The 23332-nt window shown below is 47.2% G+C and overlaps 1 protein-coding gene across 2 annotated transcripts in view; it reads left to right on the forward strand.

Moving 5' to 3' along the window:
- The window catches only part of KCNIP3 (potassium voltage-gated channel interacting protein 3), a 66228-nt gene that overhangs the window by 21780 nt on the left and 21116 nt on the right, over window positions 1–23332 (forward strand). The gene's annotated exons all lie outside the window — the stretch shown is intronic.

A 23332-nucleotide genomic window follows, 5' to 3' on the forward strand; every position in this document is an offset into this window, starting at 1 on the left:
GGGGGAGGGAATCTTTAAAATAAATTATTCTTGAGAAGCTGGCTCCCTCCAGTGGCAAATGCTTAACATTATCTTACTGTCTGGAGGGTTGATTTCTTGAGAGACTTAAAATGTTTGCACTGCAGTCCTTTGAAGATGACCCGAGAACATTGAAAAAGAGTTCAAAGTCTCCTCTCGTCCATAAGGGTGGGGTGAGGGGGGCCGGCCCTACTCCTGAGATAAATTTAGGAGGGGTGTGTTCCCCCCCCCCGCAACTCTTCACCTCTTACAGGGAACAGCTTCACTTCCTAAAATCTAGTGTCTGCATCAAGCTGTGATTGGAGGCGTAGACGAGGGCCTGTTTGTTCGTTAAGCCGGGAAATTCTGCCATGGTTCATCTTCTGGGAAAACAATGTGTTGATGTGAAAGCGCTCCAGTTGGTTGGTGACTGGAATTGAAAGATGAGATCCTTCGTTGGGTTTGCATTATAAGCATCACATCACTGTATCTTGGCTTCAATTGCTCACCGGTAAAATCGGAATGATGGCAGCCAGGGGTTTTTTTGGCTTGATTTTGAGGAAAAGAGATGTTGGAACATATGTACGTATATGCCTGTCTGCCTTCCTTCCTTCCTTCATATGCATTGTACTTAGAAAACAGGAAGTCCTTCCTTCCTTCTATCAGTCATCAGCTCCTTCCTTCCTTCCTTCCTTCCTTCCTTCCTTCCTTCCTTCCTTCCTTCCTTCCTTCCTTCCTTCCTTCCTTCCTTCCTTCCTTCCTTCCTTCCTTCCTTCCTTCCTCCCTCCCTTCCTCCCTCCCTCCCTCCCTCCTTCCTTCCTTCCTTCCTTCCTTCCTTCCTTCCTTCCTTCCTTCCTTCCTTCCTTCCTTCCTTCCTTCCTTCCCATCCATCCAATCTTGGGTTCCCAGATTATAGCCTGAGGGGAAAAAAATCAAAGCCACCACAGTTTCACTGAAGGAAACTTGCTTTTCCTCCTGTTCACCCATAGTCAAAATTGACTATGGATGATTATGATGATGCAGAGATGACCAACACCTTGAGGGGAAGCAATAACTCTTGATTATTGGTACAAAGCTTCTTTTCTCTAGTGCTGAGATTTGGGGTATTCATCCAGCACCATTGTTTGAGATGTTGGTGAAGAGCTGGGTGTTTATTTTTGCAAGGATTCAGAAGGCTTGCTTTGGCAGGCAAAATTTCTGTCTTAAGGTTTTCCTCCTTCCTCTGGTTGCTAATGGCTGAGACTGCCATCAAAGCTTCAACCATCTCCACATACCAGAATAAAGACGGGGGAAGTTCCTTTTTAGACCATCCAAAAGGATAGCCTGAGATTCATTTTTCTTCTTGATCAGCATGGAGAGTACAGTATCCCATATGGATGAATCCCAGGCAGAGGAATCTACCAAACGGACCACTAGGGGGCAGTGTCTTTGTCTCACCGCTGTGCACATCTGGAACAACTTTTTTCACTGGGCCTGCAGGAGAAGGGATAACATCTGTGCGACTTTCAAAAGAGAGAGAAAACATTTGAGGTGTGGCCTTTGTCTGCCTGGTTCCCTGTGGATGTTCTGGACCACAACTCCGGACATCTTCCTAATCTGGATATGATGAGAAGGTCAGCCCAACACCTCTGGAATTTTGCATAGGTTGGGTTCTGGTGCGAAGAATCCCTGGACATAATCAGTGAGAGACACCAGCCTGATGTTCATCAAATCCTTCCATCTGAGACCCCAAAAAGCCTGCAATGCTGGAAGACCCCTGTGGGTCACTGGAGACCAAGGCTGGTGGAGAGGCAACTTGTTAGATCTTGTCAGACTCCTAATCCCAGCAGATTGTGGGAGATGATGGGTACCGTAGCCTGAGAACCTCCAGAGGACCACAAGCACCCACCCCTAATGTGGAGGTCTTCTCAGGAGGAAAGGATCGGCTGAAGAACAGCTAGTGAGCTGCACGGGAATTTCCCACGGTCCTTCTCCCTCCCGTGCCTTACGCAGTTTCTTCCCTCCATCGCTCCAGAGTGTTGCTCTTTTCAAGTGATAGATCTTGGGATGCCCAGCGCTGGCTAAAGAATTCTGGGAGTCGTAGTTTTAAAAAGCAGGCCCCCTAAACTCTGAGGCACGCATTCAGGCGGTGGCAGCAAAAGCCGGCAGCTCTCGGGGCAATTGCTAGCGGTCAAGTGATGGAGAGGGTGGGCTTAGGCTCCGAGGAGCCCTAGCCCTGGGTTCGGTGGCTGTTTGTACAATAATTTATTAAACACCTTGCAGGAAAGGGTCAGGGAGCCTTGCTGATGCTTCTTCGTGCCATGGGGAGGCAGGGGGATGACAGACGCAGAAATAAATGGGGCGAGCCAGGTCACGGCAGGATGCGGTCTTGGCACAGGATGAATTAAGTATGCCCAACTGCACCAGAGAAAGTCAGCAATGTGGGGTCAACACGTTTAGCAAAAAGAACATCCGGTACACCCTTGGGACTCGGCTAGTAGCAGCGAGGGCGCCTGTTCCTCTGCCAGATACAAGCAAAGACAGTTGGGGGTGATTACCCAATTACCAGGCTCCTCCTGATTCGTATTTTTACAGGAAACCTGGAAGGGATCTGGATAAATTATGGCCTTGTTAAACAGTCCAGTTCAGAGCTGGGCACCCATAACATCTGTTTTCATGAGCTGAATATCTTGTTTGCTTTGCATTCAAGCTCAACACCAAGACACCCCAACCGTTACATTTAGTAGGGTCAACTCATCCCAGTGGGTGGGTGGGTGGGTGCGGGGACAGGGGCAGAATAAACTCCTTTGTCATACAGGCCTTACAAAGGCATTCCCAATTGGGGGGGGGGGTTTTCCAAGTGACTGAGAGGAACCAGCCCAGCCACTCCCAGGGATCTCATCACCTGTTGACCTGGGCCAGATCTCCTTTGCCTCTTAAAGGCACATTATTTAAGGATAGCACCATGTGATGCAGTCCCTGGGGTTGCTGGTACCCTTTGGGGAATGTGGAAGGCCTGTACCCCATCTGGAGCTGAAGTCACGGCTTCCCATCTTTTGATGGTCAGCTGTGGTGGCTAAAATTGCCAACGGCTGGAGGTCCGGCTCCACGGGCCAAACAAGGGAAGTGTCTCGCTCTTGCCCGGAGCTGAGAATCTCACAAGGCCCAGAAATTCCTCCCTGAGGTATCCTTTCGACAAACGAGGATGGAGAATTTCACAAGTAGCCTTTATCCCCCAAGTTTGGAGGTCCTGAAAATTGGCAGAGAGGCCGGCCAGACAAGTTCACCGAAGGCCATTTCACCTGCTCTTTTGGAGGGTGGGCATAGCTTTTCTTCACCAGGCGGGGTCATGCTGGCCTACATGGATGGCTCGCCCAACCTGGCAGATGGCAGCTTCGTATGCTCAGAGATGCCTAGTACGGCAGTGTGGGTGGGTGTGTGCTCTGGTGGACATATGGCACGTGGCTGCGGCAGGCAAAACAGCAGATGGCCACCGAGTCTGGAGAGGAGATCTGTGCCGTCTGGGCCTCCGTGGAAAAATGGTAGCTGATCCTAAAGTGACCCGAGGAGGGAGTGGCAGGAAAAAGCCTGTGCAGTGGAAACGTTGTACACTGTGGCAGGACTCCGAGGGTTAAAATGCATGGAGCATCTTTCTCCCTGGAGACCACAAGGGTTGAGTTTGGATTACGTGGGAAGCAGATTGTAGCAGGAGCAGGAAAGTTGGGATTCAGAGGCTCAGACAGGCCAGGCTCACCCTGCGGCGGACGGGATTGACGGCTGCATGGCTGCAGCGCCCCCCCTCCCAGGAGCCCTTGTCCACAGAGAGCAGATGCACAAGGGGGGCGCCCATCGTGGGGAGCGTGAGCCCACCTTCTAGGTTCCCATTCCCAGGAAGGAAAGGGGATCGGGAACCGAGCTAAAGAGGATGGGTGAGCGGGAGAGCAGTCCGCGAGAGGAGCTCCAGGTTCGGGAGCACCACCCTGGGCAGGAGAGGAAAGAGACCCAGCGAAGCAGTCAAGCGGAAGAAGAGAGAAAGCATATGCAGGTGGAAAGGGAAAGAAGGTCAGTGCAGCGGGAGGGCGAGGCAGGCGCGCACCTCTCCCCCAAGGAAGCCCGAGTGACTTGGCAGGAAAGGGGCGCTCAAGCTGCAAGGGAGGCAAGCCAGGGCAAGAGGCACCCCGAGCCGCCAGAGCGCGGCGGGATGTCCCCCGACGGAGAGGCTAAGCTGTCGGGGAAGCCCGTGCGCTACCTGGAGGTGCGCCTCACGGTCCGGGACTACCGCCACTCTTGCAAGAAGCAGCTCTACCACCTCATCAGCTGCTTGGTCCGCTTCCTGTCGGGGAACCTGTCCTCAGAAGGTAAGCTGTGGGGGGGAAGGAGCCTGGCGCAGGATTGGGGCTCGCTGGGTGCTGCTGCTGTATGAGAGAGAGTTGGAAGGGTGTTCTCAGGTCCACATTTGCTCAGCAATTTTCAAGGCCCACCTTGTACAAACGGTGGCCCTTCCAAAGATGCACGTCTCATTGAGGTCTCTCTGTGGTTGGTGGTCCACAGCATTCCATACAGCAGCTGCAGAGGGGAAAAGCTTAAGACAATGAAGGCTGTCTCAAACCCCCCCCCCCTGCATCTTTCCTCACAAGGAAGTTGCACTGAGTTCCAGAGGACGTTCGCCCAGGTAAACGGAGCAAGACTGCAACCAGGGTTGACCAATTTTTAAATGCATTTTCGTGGAAGGAAACTCAGCCTCCTGCATGGTGCTCCCTTCCTTGCATGTGTGTGTAGAGGTGCTGCTCTTAATCGCAACAGACACACACCCTTGCAAGGAAGGCAGGAGTGCACGGGAGGCAGTTCCCAGAGCATGAGGTCAGGCCAGCAGTCCGCAGCAAGGCCTAGCCCCCGTCCTCACCTCATGCTTGCAGAGCGGCTCATTGGTGGGCACCATGTGGAACTCCGGGAGGTTTCTTTGCGCCACGCAACGTTGCAAATGGCAGCTTTTTGAAAAACTGTGCTTCGTCTACTCATTACTAGGCAGAGAATAGCCAAGTCCACAAAGCCTGATCGTAGACATTGCCGTGTTCCAAATGAGTTCAAAACAGTTCTCTTTGAGTTGAGCGTGTCTGGGAGGAGGCGGAGAAATTCCACTTTGATTGTGACTTGTAATAAATGCAAGTGGACTCCGTTAGGTGGCTGATCAAAACACTTGAGCTTTTTTGATCCAGATTATTATGAGGAAGCTTTTTGTGGAGCTGGCTTTGAGACGGATGGTCAGTTTTAGAAATCCTGAGACTTCCATCTGGGAACTGGAGGGATGATGGAAATAACCCAGTTCAGGATTAAAGGAACTCGGGCCCTAAGATGAAATGACATCTGGAGTCTTTCCAGATTCTCACCAATTCCATGACCCTACTATAGGTTTGCCACTAAAGACCTTGTCTTGCCTCTCATGGTGGGAACAACTGCCCAGGGCACAGAAATAAGATAAAAAGTGAGGGAAAAGCATGACCAGCTGCATTTCTGTGTTTTGTAATGCCATTGGCACAGATGCAGAAGGTGAGAGGGGGAGAAAAAAAGTGTAGCACCCAGGAGCTCAAAACTCAAATCCCCTGCAGTGTTGAGAGCCATTGTTCACATCTGTTTAATAAACAACCTCAAAGTTGTTAAACACACATGCACACCCCTCAGGGTGTTGTTTTTATAGCAATGCCCAAAGTAAATGAGATAGAAAGGCAATGCATTTTCCCAAGGATAAGTGGCATATCCTTCTTACATCTTGGATTAAGCCAGAGAGCCAACTACCCCGTGCTGCAGTTCCAAGAGCCTCAATGCGTTATGCTGCTCCTGTGGTCCTTTCTGGAGAGAACCTGGGCTATTTCCGGGGCCCTGTTTCCCTTCTATGGAAGTTCCCTTTCAATAATGCAACTGCCGCCTCCTTCCCCTTGTTACAACCGATGAGGAAGTGGCCGGCACCTCTTCAATCCCTGGGGGATTTTACTCTTTTGAAAAAGGAGTCCAGTGTTTAAAAAGCTGAATGCAAACTGGTTGACACAACATTATTCAGAAGGAGGGCACAGAAGAACGATGGAGTGGTGGCAGTGGCCCTGAGGGTGAAGGGCAGAAACAGGGATAACTGGAGAGTAGACAACCATTTTGGAGAGAACAGATAATGTTGGGTTGGCTATTTTCTGAGACTGATGCTTCTGTAAACAAAGATGTAAGAGTGTAAGCGTTTGAACTCAGACACAAGTGTGGTTGCTAAGCAGACAGGACACAAAGTTCACCCACCCTGTATACCTCTTTGTGCTGTGCTGCCTCCCAGAGAAATGCATTGCTGCTGATGAACACACCTCCGTATTATCCAGGGCTTCACCTTTGTGTATGGGTTGCATTTTGGCTGAGTGGCTTACTTGCAAGCCAAAGGTCGTCATTCATTCTGCTTTCTTTTGTGTTCCCTATCTCAGTATCAGATCAATATAGTCCAGTAAGTAGGTAGTTCACATTGCCTTCATTCCCAGCCACAGTGATTGGGTCAAGGTTAATCAACTTAAGCTCTGGTTGATTAATCAGATTGTCAGACTGGTTTTATGTAAGAATGTGGCCACCATTTGGCTAGACTATATATGGGCTGAGTTCTGGTATAGTAGGAGAGAGGGGAAAAGCTATCCACTTTGTGCTTTAAGAAACAAATGTCTTCTTAGAACTGCAGAGCTGGAAGGGACCCCGTGGATCATCGAGTCCAGCCCCTGTCAAGGAGGCACAGTGGGGGATTCGAACTCGCAACCCTTACTTAAACCACTGAGCTTTCCAGGTGTTCTAGTTCTTCCCCATTAGCAGAGCACCACGGCCTCCTGAAACAGGAGCTAACCTGTTGCCATGCCATCATCATTCCTGCCTAATCAAGGACAACCTGGCTAGTTTCTACTCTGATTTGTTGAAACAAACCACATTGATATTGTGGTTTATGATTCTGGCTTGTTTCAACAAACCATAGTTTAAACTCACCAGGGTTCCCAAGTCAGAGAACCCTCTTTGGTTTCACAGGTTAATTTATCATGAATGGCCATATTCCCTATTTCTTTATACCAATTCTCCATAGTAAATTGATTATTATTTTCCCAGAGGGGTGATGGAGCATATGTAAGTCTTGTGGAGACTTTTTTCAATAGCACTAAACTACAGTTAGTGGGGGACGTAGTGGCGCTGTGGATTAAACTGCAGAAGCCTCTGTGCTGCAAGGTCAGAAGACCAGCCGTCGTAAGATCGAATCCACGCGACAGAGGGAGCTCCCGTCACTTGTCCCAGCTCCTGCCAACCTAGCATGTAAAAAAGCAAGTAGATAAATAGGGACCACCTCGGTGGGAAGGTCATGGCATTCCATGTCTAGTCACGCTAACCACGTGACCACGGAAACAGTCTTCGGACAAACCCTGGCTCTACGGCTTGGAGACGGGGATGAGCACCGCGCCCTAGAATCAGACACAGCTGGACTAAATGTCAAGGGGAACCTTTACCTTTACCTTACAGTTAGTGTTATATCTGAACAAACACTCCCATCCTTCTGAAGCTGATTCCAAACTTTGGTTACCTATTTCTCTGTGCATAGTATGAATGGGTTATTCTGGTTCTTTATAGTGGTTGTTCCAGCTGGCACAAGCAAATTTGTAATTAGAGGTTTGTGCATTTATTACCATCTAATAAACCAAGCAAAACCATCTTTCGATTCAAAGGCAAAGTATAATTTATCCGTTCTTTTCAGCAAAGATGCCTTAATTAACAGGCAGGTGCACCAGCAAACATCCAAAAAGACTTAGCAGCAGAGAAATAAAGTTGTTTTGCCTATTGGCCATTTCTTTGGTTTGCTGGTTCTTTTAAAATTCTACCTTCTTGCCCACAACATCTCACTTAAAATAAATGGAGACATTGCCATGGACACAGAAAACAGAACCAAGATTATGGATGAACCAACCAAGAGTGGCAAGAAAAAAGAGCCGCCAGACTCTCTAGCGGGGGATCACACAGAGAAATTTGAGGATTTCACCTGGTCTGCATTTCGAAGGGCAGCTGCTTATGCCCCCTTCCAAATTTTTCTTTATTCGTATCAGAGCCCTGCACAATTTAAATTCATAGATGTATATGAAATATAGGCAAAATTAAAAACCAATTAAAACGTTAAGATCATTAGATTGTTTTTGACCAGAAGCAGGCTACTACAATAGCATTATCATGACTATTTGCTAGATCTCCGTTTGTACATGCGGTGGGGCATATATTGGATTGTTTATTTATTTTAAATATTTTTATCCTGCCTTTCTCCTTAAAAGGAGCCAAGGGCAGCACCCCTGCTTTGAACCCCCACTTTCTTCTCTACTCCCAAATAATCCCACCTTCTGTTTCAGCTCCTCCTTTGGTTCCACACCTATCCTAGGAGTGGCACCTGAGTACATTTTCTGCCCAATGCTTCTCAGATCTCGTAGTCGCAAAAAAAAAGAGGAACTTTTTTCCATTTTATGATGGGTAATCTGCTGTCTAGTTGACTGGCAAGCACAGTGTTTCAAGAACAGTTGAAAAGAAGCTAACTAAAAGCAGGTGCCACCAGGGATGGGGTGGCACTGCGGGTTAAACCGCAGAAGCCTCTGGGCTGCAAGGTCGGAAGACCAGTCATCGTAAGATCGAATCCACGCGACGGAGGGAGCTCCCGTCGCTCATCCCAGCTCCTGCCAACCTAGCAGTTTGAAAGCATGCAAATGCGAGTAGATAAATAGGTAACACCTCAGCCGGAAGGTCACAGTGTTCCGTGTCTAGCCACGCTGGCCATGTGACCATGGAAACTGTCTTCGGACAAATGCTGGCTCTGTGGCTTGGAAACAGGGATGAGCACCGCGCCCTAGAGTTGGACTCAACTGGACTAAATGTCAAGGGGAACCTTTACCTAAAAGCAGGTGCAAGGATTAGATAAAAGATTTTAAAGTCAGTATCTGTTTTGTGCACTAGGACCCCCCCTACCCATGGGATCAGTATCCACTGATTCCTTTATCCACTGGCTGAAAATACTAAATAAAAAAACAACCCCGGAAATAGTTATTTATATGTATTTCCAAGGTGTATTCACTAGAATGGGCCACAGGAGTGAGCAAGAGACCATGCAATGTATACTGTGCAATACTTGCATGTTTTTTCAGCATCCCCGGAGAGGCCCTGTCGATAAGGTGGCCCTGCTGGACAGCTCCTGGGTTGGTGGTGACCCCTTCAGACTGCTTGGTCTCCGTTCTTGCTGCTGTTCGAGGAAGCCCCAGAAGCTACTCCCATTCCTTCCTCTTTTCCTCTAAGGTTTCCCTTTGCAGACAGACCGATATTGACAAAACAAAATATTCTCTTTATGTTAGGAAGACGGTTGGTTAGAGCTATTTCTTAATTGAGCATAACGACGGATCGATTCACCTCCCTCTCATTTCCTAGCCTTTAAAGCAGCACATATGCACTGCCCCACGTAAAAAAGAAGAAGAAGTCAAATGGAAAATGTCCTCCTGGAAACAGGAAGAGACAGGAGTGGGCCATGAGAGTTTTTTTGTTTTGTTTGCTTTTCTTTTAAGATCTGGTTGAGAGCAGGTGGAGAAAAGCAAACAAAAATCCCACCCCCCTTATTACCCTCTCCTATCTCTTCCTGCTTCTGGGAAGAAGTTTTCTATTTAGCTTTTTAAATTTTTTTTATAGTGATGCAAAGTATCTGCATTGCCCTAATACTTTTTTTTAAAGCCACTCCCTCAGCCTCTCCATGGAGCCAAGGAAGTGTTTGATTTGCCAATATCTTGAAATGGCTCTCTTCTTAATCCACTTCATGATACTGGCAATTGACAGGAAGGCTCTGTTTTGGTTTGTTTCCAGTGATTGCACAGGCTGGAAACAAACCAAAACAGAATAATCCTACCCAGGAAAGGAGAAGCCCCTTGACAGGTGCCAGAAAGGGGCAGGTAAGATCACTCTGGGCATGGTCTGATTCACTCCAGCAAAAACATCATCTGATTGCTTGAACTGGCTGGTCCCTGTAGCAGTCCAAACCGTTGGCTAAATGCCCATGTAGTTGGACTCAAAGCCTAACACACATTTCCAAGCTCTCCTACAGAGGTTTGGAAGTGTTGGAGTTATTGCAACCTTGCCTGAAGCAGGTGTGCCTGGGAGGGACCTTTCTGGGTTGGGATGGCTGTCAATCTATCCAGCACAGACCAATCATTCCTTCCCTGCCCCTGAATTCAAAGAGGGCCCCGCCTCTCTGCTAAGAGCTTTTTCCCCTCTCCTTTTTCTGTCGGAGTCCATCAGTCTGTTTGAGCGGGCATCGAGTCTGTTGAGGCCTGTTGCTTAAAGTTTGTCAGCCATGTTTCTTCACTTTGTTGTAGACAGATTTGTTCAACTCTAAGTAAACACAACTCTTTTAATTCTTTCTCCAACTACTGTCTCAGAATGATTGACTGAGACTGTAAGTGCCAATTGATGAGGAAAGGGGGTGGTCTGCCTTGGGGACCTTGAAGCTAATTCTGATCTGTTAATCCTTCTACTTGTGCAATGCAGACAGAGGAATGTACCACTGTTCAAAACTCTGCAACAGCAAGAACATGGCAGGACAGGTTATGGAGAACTCAGCCAGCTGAGGGTCTTAGTGGCCAAAGCAGGCTGGTTCCTCACCCTTTCAGCCAGGGATCTTTCCTGTTTGTTGAGCGTCAGGACGGAACTGCTGCCTCTATGGCTTCCAGATTTCTTAGCACCCGTTAGGGCCAGCCTACTTGCTTCAAAGGTGCTTTCTTTCGGGCCGCATCCCAGAATCCTGCCAGTGTGCAGCTTGTGTCCAAAAGGGAAGCCAGCCGTTCCTCTGAGTCATCCCGCACGTACCTGGTGACTCATGCTGTTGTTCTGGCTCAAAGCAGAAGGTGTTCCCTGGCGTTGGTGCCTGGCAGGTAGAGCCGAAGGCCAGCACGGATGTGATGATTAGATCAGCACGCTTGGCTGGGTCTGTCCAGGTGGCAGTGGCAGCAGTTGGACGCAGGGGCAACTAGTAGCCAAGGTGGGCCTTTTGAGGCTCTGGAATGTGGCTCAGGATTAGGGAAAGATCACTGTGCATGTTGCTCACAGTGGCCTTTCACTCTGACTTCCCACTTTTTTGAGATGAAGCCATTGCAGCACTTTGAGGCATCAAGAATAAAGGTCAAATGTGCAAACTCCTACAAATTCAATTTCTGAAGAGATTTTGTGTGTGTGTGTGTGTGTGTGTGTGTGTGTGTGTGTGTATGTATGTATGTATGTATATCCAGATGCAAAATAGCTGTCGCTGAAGCCAAAGTAAACAGGGAATACAGGCACTTGTTGGTTGTTGTAGGTTTTTCGGGCTGTTTGGCCGTGTTCTGAAGATTTTTTTTTCCAACGTTTCACCAGTCTTTGTGGCCGGCCTCTTCAGAGGACAGGAGTCAGAACTCTGTCTATGTTCAGGTGCAGTTTGTGGGGTAGTTGAGTATTTGTAGCTGTGGGATCAGCTTTTTGTCCTTTTCAGGAGATTGGGTGATTATGGTGATCAGTGTGTTTTTTTATTATGGGTGTATGTTGTGATGGGGGGGGAGATGTTCTGTCCCTGTGATAGATGGGTGTCATTAGCTAGTCTTTTGTGTCCAGTGATCATCAGTCCTTGTGGCTGGGTAGAGTTCGTTGAACTTTTGCAAGCTGTATTTTTCAGTGCTAGGAGCCAGGTTTTGTTGAATTTAAGACTTTCTTTTTGTTGAAATTGTGCTGGTGTTTGTGGATTTCAGTGGCTTCCCTATGTAGTCTAACATAATGTTCGCTGGTGTTGTCCAGTACCTCTGTGTTCTGAAATAGAATTTCATGTCCAGCTTGTTTCAGGGCATGTTCAGCTTGATTCTGGTGTGGATGTCGCATTTTGTGGTCCCAATATATACCTGGCCACAACTGCAAGATATCTGGTATACTCCTGCAGTGGTGAGGTGGTCCCTTTTGTCCTTTGCTGACCATAACATTTGTTGTATTTTTGTAGGGTGCCTGAATACTGTTTGTAGGTTATGTGTTTCTAAAGTTTCCCCATCTGGTCTGTGACCCTTTTGATGTACATCAGAAATACTTTGGGGGGCTGTTTTTCCTCTTCAGTTTGGTGTTGTTATCTCGGTTTGATGGCTCTTGTGATTTCATTCTTGGAATAGCCGTTTGCCTGCAGGGCCCAATTCAGATGGTTGAGTTCGGTGCTGAGAAATAGAGCTTCACAATTCCAGTTCACATGGTCTAGCAGTGTTTTGGTTATGCCTCTTTTATTGTCGTGTGTGATGGTTGGAGTTTTTCTGTAGGCACTGGTCTGTGTGGGTTTTCTGTAAAGCTTGTGTCCCAATCGGACAATCCAGGCGCTTGTTTGGTCATCACGCTTGATGGGTGCTTTGGAGGTGCTTGTCATGGCCTCTTTGCCACACACAGAGAAAGAGAGAGAGAGAAAGGTGTTGTCAGGGATTTGACAACAGGAAAAATACGCAGAGTTATTGAAGGCACTTACAAGTTCTTCTTCTGTTGCAAGATGGTTGTATTTACAAGTATTTACAATTATTTACAGGCAGGCATCACATCAGCATGGCAGGAACTCTTTATACAAACGGACATAGTGCACAGCAGCAAATGGTGAAGAAGGAAGAGGAAGATACATATTCTGACAGGTGTGTGTGTGCAAAGAACATGAGTCCCTGGAGCTTAATTCAGTAGACATGGTATCCATATCTACATGTGCAGGTGTGTCATTTTGTATGGCAGATGAATATCAGTTTGCAATGATATTGCAAAGTCGGACAGTGGTCGACAGAGGCAATAATGGTACAGGATACTCAGTGCCTGGCCAAGGAGCGTGAAGGCTCCTTGGCTCAGGCACCACAAAATCAAGGGTCATCCCCCGGCAGCCGCCACCCTTTCTTCCTGCAGAAGGGAGACACAGCTGCCCTTTGGACCTCCGATCCTGGAAGCCCCTTGAGAAGTGAAGGACAGAGGCTGTCACAGGAGAGAAGGAAGTGACCCAGATCAGAAACTTAAGCACGGCAACGCCAGTGAGGCGGAAAAGTGCAAGAACAGCAGAAAGACTGCCCTCCTGCCTTGCGTTTGGGGTCTGCTAGGGTGAGGGAGGGAGGGAATCTTCCCTTGGTCTGTTTGTTGTGCTCCAAAATAATGCAACACAGCAGTTCTCCAGGGGCTTGGCTTTTAATTAACAACCCTGTTCCAATCCTGATTACACAGGATACTTAAAAGCAAAAGGAAGCAATTAGCACGGCTGCCCCTTTGTTCCAAACCATTGCTGTCGGCTTTGAAACTTATTTGCGTCAGGTTGACGAATGTATTTATTCTTTATCGCCGGATCCCCAGGTTTTATGAACCGTTGCTTTATAAATGGGTCTAGGTTTATGACATTGAACACAGAATTAATATTGCATCAAGGATCAGGAGGGATGATTTCTCTCTCTGCCTACGGGCCCCGGTCAAATAAGTCAATAAGCAAATTATCTAGGGTTGTCCGGCTAATTAACTCTGTCGAGTGGAGAATGGGAGAATCGTAGAGGCTTAATATGGGAATCAGAAGATCTGCCGGCTCAGAGCGAAAATGTTCAAATTTTGAGAATTGTGTGCCAAGGAGAAGATAAATGAAGGCAAGAGCTTGGGAAATAAACTTCCAGGTATTGCCTAGTTGGGTGGGAGATTAAGAGCATTGTTGGCCGAAAGAATGCCTTTCACAACCTCCAGTGAAGGCATAGAAAGGCACTTGATACTGACTGAGACCACTGGGCTATCTCAAAAATTGGAAACATCCTCTTTTTTTTTAGATTACAGTGCCCCAAATCCCCCAGACAGCAGTAACGTCTATGTTGGTGGCTCTCTGGATTTCAGACCAGGTTCTTATGCTAGCCCTCTCTGTATTTCAGGCAAGGATTCTGTCCTAGCCTTATCTGGAATCCTCTGGTCCGGCTTGGGAACTGATCAGGGTTGGGGTGGAGCCCATTTCCCCATCTGTCGTGTGATCACAGAGAAACAGATTGCACCAGAACGCTCCACATATGTTCTAAAATGGGTTCTGTAGTCCCCATGTGATCGGGGTCTTTCCAGATTCTTATCAGGCGTTGGGGAGAGTCTGGGGCTGTATTCAGAGGAGTCCTTCATACCTAGGCCATCTCTTGCCATCTAGCAGTCAGGGCTGTGGGGCTGAGCGCTGGCCACCTTTGAAACAGGGAGGACTGGCTCAAGAGTTGGAACGAACTCACGAGGACAGCTTGGGTGTCTCACTGGCAGAGTGGAGAAGCGGGGACCTAAAGACCATCATCTCCGTCATCTAGGACCACTGTAGCTAAGCCTTCACAGCAAAACTCTAGAGCTGTTTCTGGATTCTGGATTGCCAGTTGCTCCTGCTTAGCTTCTCCTTGCAAGGGAATTGCGGATCGTACAACTCCAAAGTCGCTCCTAAGCTACACAGGTTTCAGGTTAGGAAGCAGACAATGAGTTCCTTGCCTAAGGAGGCCCAGCACTGGTTGAGCCGAATGGGGTGGTCGATCTTCATGGATGCCCACCAGGGGCAGAAGGACCAGGTGGGACCTGACAGGTGAAAACCTTCTGCTCTGAGGCACTAAGCCCAGCAGCTCGTGCAGCTGTGGAGTCGGAAGCATGCAATTAGAGATTGGCATGAATTTTAAAAAAGCAAATCACCAAATTCATTCCAAAAAAATCACTAATTTTTCAATTCATATTCGCATGACTTAATGCCCCCAACGAATGTGAATCAATAAATTTCTAGCAATTTTTGATTTGTCGTTTTGTTTGGCTATAAAACGCCCCCCCCGAGACACCAGAAGCAAAGAAGCTTCTTCTGACTCTCCTCTACAATCCCTCCATGTACACGCGCACACACATACACACGCTACCTCCTTCTGCCCCCCCCTTTCCGAAACCCTGCGGTTGGGGCCCATGCCACTTATTGAACGTCTGTGTTAAGTACATGCTTGGCCCTGTCCCAGGGACACAGCTCAACACACAACCGTAAACCCAAATAAATATCGAAAGCCATTAAAATGGCACAGAGACGAGGAGCTGATTGATTGCCTTCGATCGCTTTTACCACCGTGGAATAATACCTGCTTACTCATGCTTTATTAAAAACAGCCTCTTTCCTTTCTCAGCCCTTAATAATTCATGGTTCTAATTGTGTACTAGCAACACAAACTTTAAAATGCTAACCGAGTGAGTTTCCTCCCAGCGTTCGGCCACCTTGCCTTGCGTGGTTCTCCAGTCCTTCCCTTCCTCCTCCTCCTGCTTCCTTCTGCTTGGATGGCTCTTGCTCCCCACCCACCCAGCACCCTCCGTCTGCCTGGCCTTGAAGCCCACAGGTTCCCCCTCAGGGCCCTAATCTCTCCGCTCGCACGAACCGCCCTGGATCCTGCCTGGATCCTGACTCTGCACATCCAGTCCTGAAATGAGCTTCTCTCCAATTTCGCTTTGACATGCATCTTGCAAACAAATTGAGTTAAGGAGGATTTTTTGAGAAGATCAGAGTGACGGAGCAGTCCAGCATGTTCTGTATGAAGAAGGCTGGCAAGGAGGCCAAAGGGATGTGTTGGGGTTTCTTTGAACCCACAAACCCCAGAGAAACTGAGCAAGCAACTCCTTCTGCTTCTTTGGGAGACCAAAGCCTAAAATTTGGGGTGTAGCTTGTGAACCTCTAACATTTTTGTTCTAGGATATGCGATAATAAGGCCAACACGTTCTGTGGCTTCTTCAGATCCCGCCTCATTGCTTTTGTCTTTTGGCATCCCAAGGGTGTCAAAAGCCACTTTTTGCCAAGTTGACCCTTGAGGCTTTGACGGAGAAAGGAGCAAAGGGGATTTCAGCAGGAACGTGGCAGATACTCAAGCAAAGGGTGAAGTCCCGGGTTCGGGATATATTTAGGATTAAACCACAGCAACGAAACCTGTGTATTGTAAGACCATTTCCTGTGGTTATTGGCTTTTGTTTTGTCTTTGTTTTATAGCTTAGTTATTATGATTCTCAGGATGTGGTTCTGGAGCTTACGATGCAACCACCGTGCTGAAGCTTCAGCCGCTCTTGAGTGTACCTGGATTAGTGTCCCGATGCAGGAGGAACATCTGGTTAGGAACCAAATAGGGGTCCTTCTGAGCAAATCACCAGAAAGGGAGGCTCCCTAAGCTCTCCAAACGGCCAGTGGGGTTTGCCTGGTTTTGTGATGATCCGGCAACCAGATTTACCATCATCCAGCCCACCCTCAAATCTTGACCAGCAGAACCAAGCAGATGCTGACCATTTTTTGCCCTCCTGTTGCCCTTAAAATGCAGGCTAAGTGTGGCACATTCTTGGCCACAGACTTCCTAAGTCCCTCTGCGCTGCACGGATACAGCATTTGGGTGGCGCTTTAACCGCCATGGTTGCGACCTCTGGAATCACGTGGATGATGGTCTGGACAATATCATTCTATGCCCCTAGTGAGTGTTCTCTTCCTGTCTCATTTTGACAGCTGCAGTGTTCTTCCTATGATCTGAATGTCATAGGATGAAATGTGTGTACAAAATAAGTTTTCAGAAGGGGGAAAAAGTTTTCTTTGACTGGCCGGAAGCTCAGCAGAGTCTCAGGTGGGAATTCTTCTCCAGCCTTCAGTTACTTGGCTGGAGAGGTGAGGGATTGAATGTGAGCACTTCTTCCTGCAAGGTACAAGGGCTCTGCTACTGACTGCAGAAGCTCACATTCAACACATCACTTAAGCGGCCTTTGCAAAAAATCTTCTTACATCTAGCCCACTCTTGTCCATTCTTGACCAGTGAGGTTCCTTGAGAACTTTAAGTGAAGAAGGATCTTCTCCATCCCCTGCTCCCTGATCTTTTGAACTGGAGAGATCAAAATGGAACACGTTCTTGTCGAAAGAGGGCTATGAATGGATGCTGCTTTCTTTTCAGGGAACCGAGGCTGCTTTGGTGATGAGCATGGCTTGCTTGTTTGCAGAGATGTGGACTGTATAATTCAGAGCCTCATTCGCTTGATGCCCAAACTCTGCTAAGTCTTCATGGAGCGCTCTCCTCATGAGACCACAAAGCAGTGGTTCACAACCTCGGGGGTCCCTGGATGTGCTTGGACTAAAACTCCAAGAAGCCTTCACCACTAGCTGTGCTGGCTGGGATTTCTGGGAATTGTAGTCCAAGAACATCTGGGGACCCCAGGTTGGGAACCTCTGCCTCAAAGGATGCATTAAAAAGACTCCCACAGAACTCCTTAAGGGAGCAGGAAACCACAAATCTATTCACAGGGTCCATTTGGATGATCTCAATGCTTCCCAGATAGCTGGGAGGTGGTCTACACAGTGCTCTGTGGTTTGATCTGGTGAAGCTGTTTTTCATAAGTGGCATTATTTGAGGTGTGGGATCTTGGTTTAAAGGCCTGGAGTAAGTTATTTCTGATTCTTCACGGGAAACTAGAAGGTGAGCCCACAAAGGGCAAGCGAATGGTCAAAGGAATGAGACAACAGTTTGGAGTCGGTTCAGCTAATTATCCAAGCTGTACACAGCCCGTCCCGGCCTTCACAGCTTTTTAATGACCCATCTACTCCCCTGTAAATCATTCCTTGCTGCTTTTTTGGAGCAATTCTTAGGAGCGATCGAAGGGCATGGAGCAACTTTGCATAAAATTTGGCCAGCTTTCTGGAAATAAAGGACATATCGTGACTCTGGGTTTGGACCCCATTGAGCCGTTGCCTTGGTGCAGAGTTTGGGCTGCAGGCAGGGCTCCCTCACCTCCCAATGGGATCCAGAAATGAAGCTCAAGGGGTTACTTTCAGAGCTTTGCCTCTGGAGGCAACGCCCATTTTGAAGATGTCAAGAAAACAGCAACGTCTCCCAGGAGATCTTCCACCCCTCCAGGCAAGATGCAAAGGGCTACCCACCCACTTCACACCCACACGTGTGTGTGTGTGTGTGTGTGTGTGTGTGTGTGTGTGTGTGTGTGTGTGTGTGTGTGTGTGTGTGTGTGTGTGTGTGTGTGTGTGTGTGTGTGTGTGTGTGTGTGTGTGTGTGTGTGTGTGTGTGTGCCTGGAGCAGAAGGGTTGGAAGGGGAGGTTTGCCCTGGGGATGACCCGAGTGACTTTTGATGACCATCTTAGTTCCATGGATGGCTCCATCTGCCAAAGTATTCCGCTATTATTACAACTCTGCAATATTTTTGGCTGGAAAATAAACTTTTCCTCTTTCTGAAAAGTAGCCAGACTAGCTCCTTCTGATTTTTTATTCTCTCCAGTTGGATTCTGACGACCGCTGCGGGGTCCTCCAGAATCGCCAAGGGATCTGCCTCGGATGTAGAAAGAAAAAAAAAACAGGAAAGAGATGCGTCGCTGAGCCTTGAGATCTGCAGAGGCAACATGGATAGGAGTGGAAGGGAGGGAGAGGAGAAGGGTTTTCATCCAGAAAGTGTCTAATTCTCCTGCATTCCCCTCGACTGAGCTGGTTCTTCCAGCCTTGCCCCACCTGTGGTCAGAAAGAACCAGCTTCAGGAACTGGAGCGAGCGTGAATGAGGAAGGAGCCAAAGGAAATGCCAGAGGTGGGTTATTGGCCAGCTGTTTGCCCTGCGGGCTGCTTGAGCTCTGCGCCAGTCTGACCTGTGGCCGCAGGTGTGGATCTTGGCCAGGAGACGGTGGTGGAGGGAAGCGGCGTTCTCAGCAGGCACGCCGCTGGCTTTTCCGTGCCTCTTTCCCTCCTTCCCTCTTCCCCTCTCTCTCTCCCTTTCAGCTTGCTTCCTCGTGTAACAGAACCCATGGTTCAGCAGCACCAACCTTCACCTTCTGACGGCTCATCAGGTGCCAGGGACCAGAGGCTCTGAGCATCGTCTCTGTCCCCCTTTCCCCTTGACAGACAGTCTTCTAAGGGTTAGTTGGTGAGGGACTCTCCTGACAAGTTCCCCACCTGGGGTCCCCAGAGGTTCTTGGACTACAACTCCCAGAAGCCTTCACCACTAGTGATGCTGTCCTGGAGTTGTGGTCCAAGAATCTCTGGGGACCCCAGGTGGGGAACCATTGCTCTAGCAGGTGCTCATCCTAAGAGACCCTATGGCTACTTCCTCTCCCTGTGGAAAGAGAGTCAGAAAAGGTAGCAGCTGGAGTGGTCCATATCAAGCATTGAGAAGAAGGTCTGGTTATTAATTCCCAGTTTGAAACCAAACTATCCTTGAAAGTTTGCCGAACCAGTGTGAATCCAGAGTGGAGCTTGCCAGAAATGGATAGTTAATCGGCAGAGTTTGCTTGACTCTGATGGTTTTCAGTGAATTGTTCAGAGGTGGCATTTCTGTGGGGTTCTTTCATATTTCCCAAGATCCTGTTTGACTCACCTGTTCTGTGCAACAGGGACTGCTGTGCAAACCTTGTGCATTTGAAGTGTGTGTGTGTGTGTGTGTGTGTGTGTGTGTGTGTGTGTGTTGAATACAAAGCAGTGTTGTGTTGGCACGGTCGGGTTGGGCTGTGCCATTTAATCAAGCCCTTGGTCCCTTGCTTTTGCAGAGCTAGCTTTTCCGTCCCCGACCCCATTCCTTTCCTTTCGCTAAGGTTTCACTGGAAGAACCTCATGCCACCTATTATTAGCAAACTACTTTACATTTGGGTTTTGGCGGGCGGATTCAGGTTTCTTTTGGCTTCTTCCCCGGCAAACTGTTTTGGGGGGTAGTAGAAGCAGGTAGGCAGGTAATTCCCCCCCCAGCAGCCTATCGGATATTGTCCATTAAACCAATTGGTCAGCTTCGTCTAATGTGCGACAGCTTGGAAAGAAGACAAGCATAAAGCTTTTATCCATTTAAACATCTTTAATATTTTACATGGAGAGAAATCAGGATCAATGTCTTGTTTATGGAAGAATGCTGATGGAGAATCTAGACTTTTTTCTCTCTCTCTCTCTCTTTCTCTTTCTTTCTCTTTCTTTTAAAATTCTGTCCCCATCCAAGTAGATTTCTCTGGAGGAGAGGAACAAACGAGAAACCCAAAAGGAACCCTATAAAAAGAAAATGACAACACTAACCCTGCCTGAGCAACCTCAAAAAAATTCCAATCAAAGCAAAACAGAACAAGAGGTGCACACGCTAAATTTATCCAAATATATTAAAGGAATCACAATCACGTTACAGTTTTTGTAGCAGCCATTCCAGCTCAAGCTGGACAAGAGAATTTTGAATTTCATGGCTGGTATAAATGCCATGAAATGCATCTTATTCTAAGGAAAGTTAAAGTGTTAGTTTTGCTTTCTGTCGTGTTTAGTTTTTTAAAAAATTAAAATTAAAAAGTTCTTACTATGGAGTTTAGGAAGAAATGGCCGAGATCCTGTGGTTGGTTTACATTGGCCAGTTGGGAACTCATGGCTGCAACAGAATACAAAAGAAGAATGGAAGGAACACCATTAGCACCTTATTGATGGGTGACAATCTGCCTCCAACCAGCACAACGTTTGCCTTATGGAAGTGTGACTCCGCCATAGGATTCTGGCCATTATCTGAATATGGTGATTCCTCTTTGTAAAAGAAGCAAGGGAGACCCTCAGCCATTGGCTACCTTCCAAAAAATACCATTTCCCCCCAATATTCCCTGTTGGAAAGATTCCCTTTTATGGACGGTACCTTCCAGACTTTTGGGAGCAGTTGGTTAAAAATCAAGCAAAGGTAAAGAGCAAAGTAACTAGTAGTTCCATTGTTACTTTCGAGGTGGAACAACTAACATTTAAAAAAACAAAGCAGAGTGTGCTGCTTATATACAGCCCCATAGTGTTTCAAGCAGTCTCTGGGTGGATTACAATTTAATTATGCAGGCTACACACTGCCCTCCCCGCCCCCCGGAAACTGGGTGCTCATTTTACCGACCTCAGAAAAATAGATAGCTGAGTGAACCTTGAGCCAGCTACCTGGATTTGAACCCGGGTTGTGAGCACAGGTTTGGCTGCAGTGCAGCAGTTTAACCCCTGCACCGTGAGGCTCTTTAAAATACTTAGGTGTGATAAATGACACTCAGTTACTTTCAAATGTTAGTTCTAGAAAGCATTTTGACTGGATGCCTTTTAACCATGTAGCTCTTTATTGGTGTGTGTATATATTTAAAGAAGTTTTTCATCTTTTATTAGCCCCAGAAGAAACTGTTAATGCAAAATAAGGGTGGTGGTGGTTTAAAACATTTCTTCATCCATTTTAAAAAATTCATACCTTGCCTTCCTTAAAAACAGTCCAAGGTGGTGGAAATGAATAATACAAGGATGGGTTTGAAATGTGCCTAGCAGCACAAAACACAGCAAGATGAGATGAGGTGTATAGAAATGTTACAGGTCAAAATGGTATATGGTCAGCTTATCACCTGGCCAATGTGTAGCTACTAAGTAGGTCCTCATGAGGGCTCAAGGTTCTGGATGCAGTCTCAGGAAATCTCAGTGCCCCTTGCGACCTTTCCATTGTCATACTCATCTATTTTTCCATTGTCGTACTGTACTCATCTAACAGTTAAGAAGTTTTTCACGACATTCACCCTAAATCTGGCTTCCTGAAATGACAGCTCTTTGCTCCCTGATTATTTTGCCCATGGCTTGGACATGAGACCTCCCATGTGTTCTTCAACAGTAGCTTTCACCCCTCCCTTAGCCTTACCCGCATGAGATGCAGAGAATCTGTACACTTCCATTTGTGCTGTGTGAATATCCCTGGGAACTACCTGTCACATTATTCCACACGAGGAAAGGCTCCATCGAAGGAAAAGATTCTCTTTTCTTTGAATGAATGGAATGTATGGGGGCCTTTTTCAGCAAACTGCTGTACTTGCTGAGAATTCGGAGCAGGCCTGCCTCCTACTCCGTCATTCAGCACTTAAAATGAATAATTAAAAAACCACTGCATAATAGAAATAGAGAAGGGGGCATAAACTTCCTGAGCCACAGGACAGAAAACAATGCTCCCGCCTCTCTCCAGTATGAGTGACTGAGTTATTTACATCTTTCCTGATGAAGGCAGGACTCTTAAATGTCCATGTGTCAAAAAATTAGAATGGGTTTGATCTTTCTTTCTTTCTTTCTTTCTTTCTTTCTTTCTTTCTTTCTTTCTTTCTTTCTTTCTTTCTTTCTTTCTTTCTTTCTTTCTTTCTTTCTTTCTAAATATTTTTGCCCAGCCTTTCTACCCCTAGGAACATGTTGACACCATGTCCTTCCTTCCTTCCTTCCTTCCTTCCTTCCTTCCTTCCTTCCTTCCTTCCTTCCTTCCTTCCTTCCTTCCTTCCTTCCTTCCTTCCTTCCTTCCTTCCTTCCTTCCTTCCTTCCTTCCTTCCTTCCTTCCTTCCTACCTACTGATCAGTTGTGTACAGCTGAGATATGCATTGGTTAGTTGCTTCTTTAAAATAAAATCATTTGTAGTCTAATAGTATATCACTGAAAATACAGGGGGCTTTTTTTTCCTGCAGAAACCCAGTGCAACCACTTTTGAGGAGGTCAATGGGTGCAACTGAGCAAAGAGTAAATATAGGGGAACAGGGAGGCTGTATTGATTGCCATTCAATGCGTACACCCAGATTGCTGTTCAGGGCTTACATCTTATTCCCAGAGAGGGAATAAGAAGCTTCAAAAGCAAATTCAGGAGAAAGATTCTCAATCGACCCGCTTCCTGCTTTGTAAACTTTCTGCGATTGCGTCATATTTTATATGGGTTGGACGGGGAGGGAGGTACCCATATGATCCCCTGCTTTCAGTCCAAAGTGTAAACAGAAAAGGCTCAGCAACACCTTGACATTAAATGGCCAACTCTTTCTTAACACTGGACTCCAGGTGTTGTTTCAGTTTGGACATCGTGCTCTACACATGCCCAGGAGCATTCAGCTTTTCTGCTAGAACTTCTAAAAAGGAAAAATTTCTATTCCCTTTATTTTAACTTTTGTCCATGATTTTGAGGAGTTTCTTATCCAATAAACAGCTTTTAAAAAAAAAAAACCCAGAACCCTCTTAATGTAATAATATCGCATAACAACGCAACATACAGTGCCAAGTTCTTCTCAGGGCTTTGGCTGTTATTTTCTGCTCTGCTCTTCCACACTTTCTCTGGCTTTAAAGAAAAGGAAAAGACAGATAGAGAAAGGACGGAAGGAGCTGATGGAGAGAAGGAAGGAAGGAAGGAAGGAAGGAAGGAAGGAAGGAAGGAAGGAAGGAAGGAAGGAAGAGAGGGAGGGAAAGAGGGAGGGAGGGAGAGAGGGAGAGAGGGAGGGAGAGAGGGAGGGAGGGAGGGGGAGAGGGAGAGAGAGAGAGAAAGAAAGAAAGAAAGAAAGAAAGAAAGAAAGAAAGAAAGAAAGAAAGAAAGAAAGAA

The sequence above is a fragment of the Pogona vitticeps genome, chromosome 8 (assembly GCF_051106095.1).
Source record: "Pogona vitticeps strain Pit_001003342236 chromosome 8, PviZW2.1, whole genome shotgun sequence".
NCBI classification, from domain to species: Eukaryota; Metazoa; Chordata; class Lepidosauria; order Squamata; family Agamidae; genus Pogona; species Pogona vitticeps.